A 7,080-nucleotide genomic window follows, 5' to 3' on the forward strand; every position below is an offset into this window, starting at 1 on the left:
TCCCAGGGTCTCTGTCTCTGTGCATATGGCGGGACCTGAGCCACCTTGAAAGGCCCCTCAGCTTGGAGGGTCTGTCCTGGCAGCCATCGAGGAATGCCCAGCTGTTCCTCTGGGTCACTGCCAGACCAGTGTGGGGCCCTCCCTCCCCCTGCTGGGGAGCCAGCCTCTGCCCAACCCAGCCGAGTCCGGAAGTTCAGAAGCCAGGCCTCTGACTTGTCCCTTCTTAGCCCAGCCGCCGCCCTCACCCTCCCACAGGCAGAGCCTCCCTGGGCTGGCCCTCCAGTTCCCCAGATGCAGAATCTCTCCTCCCTGTTTCCTCCCTGCCTCTTCCCACGCCTCCCTCCCAGGATGCCCGAGGACTTTGTCAAGTTGCCTTAATGAAGCAAGGTTGCCCCATGCCAACATCACACCCAGCTTGGCTCAGAGAGTGTGACACGGGGTGTATGCCACCCAAGAGGAGCCCCATCAAGTCTCAGGTTGCTAGCAGGGCAGGGGCTTAACGGCACTCACCTCCCTTCTCTTCCCACTGGCTGGGAAGGTTTTTCTTCCATTTTCCATCTTCTTGTTCCAGCTAAGGACACAGAGGTAGGCTCTCCATCTCAGAGTCAACATTGCTAGGTGCAAATCTTGGCTCCCCCACTTGCTACCTAAGTGACCCTAGGCAAGCTACTTCATCTCTGTGTCTCAGAGAAAGATAATCACGGTCCCTATATCATAGGGCTGTTGTGAGGATTAAATGAGGCAATGCATGTCAAAAGTTTTAGAAAAACACCTGGCACGGAGTGAGTAGTTAATAAACGTTAGATGTTGGCTAATAGCAGACTGGCTGACAGTCCGCTGTGGTCACTGACTCACAACATGGGGCACCAAAGGGGAGACATAAGTAATTAAAGGTACGGTCCTCATTCTCAGTTCTTAGGTTCCCTGGAATAAAACCCAAAAGCAATCTGCATGGTAGATTCCTATCGTGCTCTGTGGCCACCCAGAATCCCGTGACAGCTGTAGCTGGGTTTGGTAGAAATCTCATATTGGATGCCCATTACTCCCCGAGGGAGAAGCCAGAAACTTTATTTCCCAGTATCCCTTGCTGGAACAGGCACATGAAACAGGCTCTGTCTTCAGACGCCTTCGGATGAGACCTAGGTTAGGGGCTGCGATATGAAGAAGCAGGAGACTTCAGGTAGCCCAATGGCAAAAGACTCTCCCCCATGCTTTTCCTCCACTTTCCTATAGAAGAGGGAGAGCCTATTATTTTGCGTCAAACCAAATTCCTGAGAACAGGGAATTTGGTCTGTTTTATTCACTTAGAAGTTCCCCAAGAGAAATGACTGTTCTTCATGGTTCACAGTGCAGGATACAGAAGACAAAGAAAGGCCCTAATATTTAAAAAACCCCAAACTTCTCATCCATTGCCCTCCGGCCTCAGCTGTGGCATCTGCAGAGCCACCTGAGGCAATGAGGACCCGGGGGGGCTGTGGCAGCAGGAGCTTCTGATGGGATGCAGTACAGCCTGTGGCCTTCACCCAGGGCTGAGAGCTGAAAGGGCTTTAGAAATCCTACCCCAACTCTTTCATTTAAAAAGATAAAGTTCCCTAGACCCAGTGAGGGTTTAACTAGCCCCCTGAGTGGTCCCTTTCCACCCCACGGCAGAGCTACACCAGACTAAATGTCAAGCTCAGCTGGAACGACGCGTCTGTGTGGACTATTTCAATAGATCTTCCATGCTGTGGTGCTTACCCAAAGGTTTCTCTTTTCTTTCTTCGGGTTCTTTTTCCCATGCTTAGCAGAGTCACGCTGAGGAGGCACTTAGTGGCAAGGAAAGCCTGTGGGATTTGAGGACAAATAATAATCATGCCAACAGTCCATATGATTATTCTTGTTACGTACTTCCTAGCCTGATTTCTTTCAGGTTCAGTCTAATTTGTCTATGGTAGTGACTTGGGGGTGGGGGAAAGGGTCTGTGCTGCAGAGTTGCTAGGCTAACTATGGCCAGGCTGAAAAGCTTCTCATTTGGACTTAGGTTGAGTGCACACATATATGTGTGTGAGGGCACATATGTGAGTGCATATGTGCGTGTACGTGTGTGTGTGTCAGATTTAGGAAGGCTCTTTCCCAGAAAAAGAGGCAGCTGCCCACGTCCTGCAAGGTTAGCTGCATGTCCCAGCCGTCCTGCGCCTCCCTGTGATAACCAGATCTTAACGAGAACTGATGCTACCCAGCAGGGTCACTGGGAGTGCAGGGTTCAGCCTACAGCTGGGGCTGGGAATGGGCCTCCTTTGTATTGAGAAACGTGAGCCTCCTGGATTCCTGGATTCCAGGCGGGGTGTGTCCCTCACAGAGAGCCCTTTGTGCCTGGCAGAGGGTTGGCCCCGTTTGTTCTGGCTGCTGTCCCGGCGCTGCCCTCTCCCCCCACCCTGCCACCCCGCCCCGGGGCTCCCCACCTTTCCTCTGCAGCTGCGCCTCCCTTCCTCCCAGGATGCAGACACCCCACTGTGGGCAGTGCACATGGGAGGAGGCCTGGGCCTTGCCAGAAGCACGATCCTGGGGACCCTGGCCAGAGGCGGGGGTGCTCCAAGGATGGCTGTGATGGAGAGGAGGCTGAAGGCCGCTGGGGCACAGGGTCAAGAAAAGGCCACCAGGGGCCAGGCCAGGGCCTGTGGCTGGTGTTTCAAAGCCAAGGAACGCTTCCAGGCACATGCTGCCGGGGTGGGGGTGGGGGGGACGGGACTGGGGGTGGCGGCCCCAGCAACTGAAGGTCCCTGATTATAACTGCCACTGTGCATGTTTCTTTAAAGTTTTAAATTAACACACACACACACACACAAACGCACACACACACACACAGAAATCTCATGATTGTCAGTCCTCCTCCCCCACTGCCAGCTTCCATTATGAATCTGTGGCATCTTCTACTGAGAGCTAATTACATGTTGTGCGAAAGATACAGGGCTTCCTTTTGCATTTTTCTCTTCTTGATGGGTTCTAACCTTTTGGACTGCCTTCCTCTGCTTCCTCCCCGTGGAAGGAGCCAGCTCTCGCCAGCCCTGCCCAGGCCCTCCCCTAGCCAGCCAGCCAGTGGGGGCCCTTCCAGTCCGGTCTTATTTCCCACTGTTGGGAGATTCGGCTCCTGCCAGAGTGCCAGGGTTATGACAAAGCACAAATGGAAGGTGTCATTTAAGTGCCAGGCACTTGAGCCGATCTCCTTTTGCATACACGGGGACGGTCAGGTGGATGGAGGGTGGCCATGGTTTCCTGCAGCCATCTAGTGTGAAGGTTCAGAAAGGGAACCCGACCCTGCAGGAGATTAGATGCAGAATTTCACAGTTGCCGTTTTATTCTTGGTTCTTTTTTTTTCTTTCTGATTGCTCCCACACATAGACAGATATTTTCATTCTAGGGATGGCTCATCCGTTCTCCTAAGAGGCTATGACCAACTCCTGAAGCAACAAGTGTGGACTAATATCTTGAATTATTGCCTCTTTAGGCAGTGTTGAATTTCACCTGCTGATGAGAAGGCTAATTGCACAGCTGTTCGGCCCTCTCAACATGTTACAACTCCCCTTGGTCTTGACAAGTTACAGCATCTCAGGGCTGGAAGGCCTCTCGACCAGGGCACACCTTGAAGTGGAGACTTTTTTACTGACCTCAGTTATTGCTCCCCTAAGCCAGCCAATAAAGGAAACATCGGGATTGTGAGTGAAAAGTAATCATGTCTATAATTACAACTCTACACACGGAAAACCCACTTTTTAATGGGGGGGAAACCTTTAATTGCCGGCTAATGTTTTCCTGCCTTTTAAAAAATTCTAAACTAGAATAGAGGCTGAAAATACTAACTCACTTTAATTTTCAGCCTAACGAATTAAGAAGAACCATCTTTTATAATCACTGGATTAATAAATTTTAAGCACTGGATCCAAAATATAGAATATAATTATGAATTTTCTATTATTTTGAACACTGTACTTTGTGGCTTCCCATCTTTGGTACAACTACTAAATGACCTTATAATAAGAATCACTTCCTGATTATTTGGCTTTTCTCATCAAAGCACAGTATACAGTATGGAAGAGCTGAGGGAGCAGGAACAGCTGGCTAACAAACCACACTGGATTTCTGATCACTGGGTTGTCCATAGCCTCTATGGCCGGAGGATCTCAAACCCAACTGTGCAGAGCCTATTAAAATGCAGATTCCTGGGCCCAGAAGCCAGAGATTCTGATTTATTAAGTCTGAGGTAGTGGCCCAAATTCTGTATTTTTAAACAAGCATCATGGGTAATTCTGATGCAAGTACTCTCATGATTGCATGCTGAAAAATTCCAGAAGGGTCTATGGCTGTGCCTTATAAGTACAGCCGCTGCACAGCTGCTGATGCTCTGTATCCAGCCAGAACTTCTCGAGAACACCAGTGTGATGGTTTCAAGCTGTGTGACCCCAGAAAAGTACGTTCTTAAAGTCAATCCATTCCTGTGGGTGTGGACCTATTTTAAGTGGGATCTTTCAGTGAGTAGGATCTTAAGATGTGAACCACCTCATACAGGATGGGTCTTACTCCTGTTACTGAAGTCCTTTATAAGAGAAAGAAACAGACAAAGAGAGAGAAAACCTGGAAATAGGAAGCTGAAAGCAAGGAAACCCAAAAGAGAAGGGAAAGACCAGCAGACCCCACCATGTGCCTTGCCATGTGACAGAGGTGTCCAGAATTGCCGGCAGCCAGTCTTCCAGAAGAAAGCATCACCTGATGATGCCTTGATTTGGACATTTTTCAGTCTCAAGACATAAGCTTGTAAGTTAATAAATTCCCGTTGTAAAAGTCAACCCATTTCATGGTATCTGCCTTTTGGCAGCCTAGCAAACTAGAACAACCAGGAGATTGTTTTTATAGACTTAAAAATATTAGTTTTCTTCTTCCCCCTAAAGTTAATGCAGAGAACTCAGATAATGTCATAATAAAAAATAATAATAATAAAGCACTCATGATTCCTGCATTGGAGGGAAAAAGACTGTTAATACTACTGCGTTTCCTTTTCTTCCTTGCATGCTTTATATAAAGTTGACAATATACTGAATATGTAATTTTGTATCCTTTTAAAACCTAACATTTCATTTTCCTTCATGTGATTCATTTTTTTTCTGGAAAGATAATTTCTAAAGGCTGCATACTATTCCCATCATGTGGATGTGCACTATTTGAATAACCTTCCCTTAACTGTTGGATATTGATGTTACCATAATTAATTAATATTTTAAAAACTGTGACAAATGTCTTTGTGTATAAAGTTTTATCAACATTTTGGGGGCCTTTCTTTTACTGGATTCCTAGCAGGGGGTTGTTGCAATAAAGGATGTGAATATTTTTGCAGCTCCTGATACAGACATTGCCAACTTTTCCAATTCACCCCTCACCAGCATATAGTAGAATACTTCTGTGTTCACCACTGCTCAGCCTGAAGGTATTTTTAAGGTTTATAAAGAATATCCCTCTTAAATGTCTCCTGGGCTGGCGTCAACTAAGCCAAAAAGGGCTGAGGCACAGAAGGCAGTTCTTGCTCTCTCAGAAGGTGCCCAATCCAGCCCGGTAGTCTGTCCTTCCTGGGAACATTTTTTGCTCCTATTCATGGGAGCAGGTGTCCAGCCAGGACCTGTCCAGGGCCAGCAAGGCACTCCTTAGAGTGGGGTCTGGTTTAGGATTTTCCTCAAGATCACATCTCACAGGGTAAAAGGGCATTTTTCTCCAAACTCTCGGATTTGACTCTCTGGAACAACTGTTTATTGTCTCTTTCAGCACCTCTTGGATTAAAGCCAGGCAAAGCCTCATCTGGTGGCTCAAACATGCCCAGTGTCAGGGGAAAAAGTCTTCTTTTTCACTGATTAGGCCCCAGACTGATTCATTATCAGGCTTCTCTCAGGCCCGAGCCCCGGATCAAATGACAGCCCGTGCTACTACGAAATTCCTTACCTTGCTTAGAAATGTCAGTCTCCAGCGGCTTCTGAAATTGGGGCATAGTTGGGAAAATAAGATTCCTCACTGTTCTCTCAAGTTTGACCTTGACCCTGGACAGACACAGAGCTGAAGAACCCCATACAGAAAAGATAATATATACTTCAGGAAGTTGTTACCCCAACACTTAGAAAGTTTAGAGTGTTTTAACCTTTACTGAGTGCCTGCCTGTGCCACTTGCTCTGCTCCACAAAGGAGCCCTAACAGGTTGGTATAATGATCTGGGTCTTACAGGTAAAGAAAGCGAGGCCCAAAAAGGTCAGTGGGTGGCCCAAGGTGACAGACGTAGGACATGGTAGAGCCAGAAGTGGGGCCGAGACTTTCTAATGCAGAGTCCACTGCTCTCCGACCTATAATGTGGTCAAGAATGGTTTGGAGAACCAATGGAAGCAGCTTCTAGTGAGATGATAAATGCCAACAAGGCAGGGTAGGCCACAGTCGCTCAGCAGGCAGAGTTCTCACCTGCCATGGCGGAGACCTGGGTTCGATTCCTGGTGCCTGCCCATGCCAAAAAAAAAAAAAAAAAAAAAAGCCAACCAGGCAGGCCAGAGGTTTGGAAAGTCTGTGCTAACCCTTTTGGGGCAGCTGCTCCTAGTTCAGCTCAGTGTCATCTCCATCTTTTCTGGTGTCTGCAGCAATACAAAATCTGGTCATCATATGGTCCCTGAAAATGATCTAATCCCTGCTAATTCATCTCCTGATTTTATATCTCACTTTCAACACATCTGTTCCCAAAAAGTGATGAAAAAGTGAGTCCTCTAAATGCATACAAGGAATCTTATATTTAATAGATTCCTCTGGAAAGAAGTTTTGTGAAGGGAAGCAGCCCCTAATTTATTTTTTGTATGAATGTGAATTTACGCACAGCGGGATGCGCTGTGTTTCTGCGTGCAGATGCACACATCGCAGTTGGCTTTAGTGACGCACAGCTGTATTCCACGGACCCTCCAGTCTAGGGAATGAGCTAAGGCTCCTCTTGCTGAACAACTACTGGGGGTCCGTTAGGATCATGAGCCAGGGTCAGAAAAGCTGGGCTGAACTCTCAGGCAAAGTGCAGGCTGGGTTAAAGCCAAGATG

The 7,080-nt window shown here is 47.8% G+C and overlaps 1 long non-coding RNA gene across 1 annotated transcript; it reads right to left on the minus strand.

The window, feature by feature from the left end:
• Window positions 1-357: 357 nt before the first annotated feature.
• On the minus strand, window positions 358-6,579 carry LOC143688925 (uncharacterized). Its single transcript, XR_013178384.1, has 3 exons — window positions 5,962-6,579; window positions 1,738-1,823; window positions 358-1,227 (listed from the first exon to the last, which is right to left on the minus strand). It is a non-coding gene; the product is annotated as an uncharacterized LOC143688925 (long non-coding RNA).
• Between the last annotated feature and the right edge of the window lie 501 nt (window positions 6,580-7,080).

This window comes from Tamandua tetradactyla, chromosome 6 (assembly GCF_023851605.1).
Source record: "Tamandua tetradactyla isolate mTamTet1 chromosome 6, mTamTet1.pri, whole genome shotgun sequence".
Taxonomy (NCBI): Eukaryota; Metazoa; Chordata; class Mammalia; order Pilosa; family Myrmecophagidae; genus Tamandua; species Tamandua tetradactyla.